Below are 1,649 nucleotides of genomic sequence, written 5' to 3'. Positions count from 1 at the left end.
TCTCACACGGGGTTGGACTTTATTAAAAAAAAGTAAGAGTTCGGTAAACACTTGTACTTTTATACAGATGTAGCAAATAAGTGCTAAAGGATGGATTTTAGTCCTGTACTGCTAAAACAACTACTAGTTTGCATATATTCTGTCCCTATATTAACAGGAAACATTTTTTTTTGTATTTTTATTTTATAATAATAATAATAATAATAATAATAAAACACTTATGCTTTGACAAATTGGACTTGTTTAAAGAATATATTAACACCTGTGCTTGGCATCTCTCTTCCACGACTGTCTGCACAGAAACAATAACTAGAGAGCTCTGTGTAGGCCTTTCTGAAAGCACTGAAGGTCTGGAACAGCTCTGGGTCTCTGGTGAAGCAAATTAACTTCAATTAAATAAATCACTTGTAGCAGATGCATTTCAAACTCTTAGAGAAGACTAACAGATTATCTAGGAAAACTGGAAAATCATGGAAACTGTTACATGCTTCTTCTATCTGACACAATACTGCTGTCTGCTGGTTCAACATGTAAAGCATGATCAGCTATCCCAGATACAGAAGTGTAGAGCTAGAAAGAGCTATTGGATATAAGCCTCTATTAATTCAATAAAATTTCAATTTACTACAAGAAAATAACCATTATTTGGCAATTTCCAATTTTAGTCTTACAGGAGGATATACACTATCATTTAAAAGTTTAGGGTCAGAAAAATGTCTTTTAAATTAATACTATTAAATGAATACTAATAAAAAAATACATTATTTTATTCAGCAAGGACGCATTAAAATGCATTAAAAAATTATAATTACCAAAAACATATTAAAGGGCACAACATATTGATAATAATAAGCCATGTTTCCTGAGCACTCAATAAGAAGATTAGAATAATATCTGAAGGATCATGTGACACTGAAAACTGGAGTAATGATCTGATGACAGTAATAAATTACAGTTTAAAATATATTCTACAGTTATTTTAAACTGTAATAATATTTCACAATATTACTGTTTTACAGTATTTTGGATCATATAAAATTTTACCAACCCCAAACTTTTGAATTAAAAAACCACATCTCACCTGTTAAAGGTGTGTAACAGATCAAATATCATTCTCTCAGTGGTGTAGATAAATTTGCACCACAACGGTAAGAAGCCCCCATCATCTGAGCACTGAGGGGGAGATGGTGAGTCGTCGCTGTCTCACCTCACAAGTACCAGGACCTAAGGGCCCAAAGGTTAAAACTCATTGTATAGCACATCTAATGTCAAAAGTAGAAGTAAAAATCTTGATCTTTTAGACTAATCTAAACTGTTCAACCAATGCATCCAGGGAGTTAAATGAATATGACAGTGAATAAATGCACTCACACTTTTAGGGCTTTCCGTTCCGCCTGGTTCTATAGATCTCCATGCCTTCTTGGTCCACGCACCAGCACTGGCCACGGGATGCATCACACTGCACCAGCATTTCAAGAACATTTCAGACATCATAAAGTGAGCAGCCAAGCTTGAACTCTTGAGAGCACTTCTTTAAAAAGAATCAGCAAAATCAATCACCTGAAATACACTTCTAATATACATAACCAGAGCGGTGTGAAGTTACATCTCTCATTTACAAAATGAAGTTACAAACTCACCGTTACATC

The sequence above is a fragment of the Carassius auratus genome, chromosome 16, assembly GCF_003368295.1.
Source record: "Carassius auratus strain Wakin chromosome 16, ASM336829v1, whole genome shotgun sequence".
NCBI lineage: Eukaryota > Metazoa > Chordata > Actinopteri > Cypriniformes > Cyprinidae > Carassius > Carassius auratus.
The sequence above is the reverse complement of the archived record's forward strand: the minus strand, read 5'-3'. Positions refer to the sequence as shown.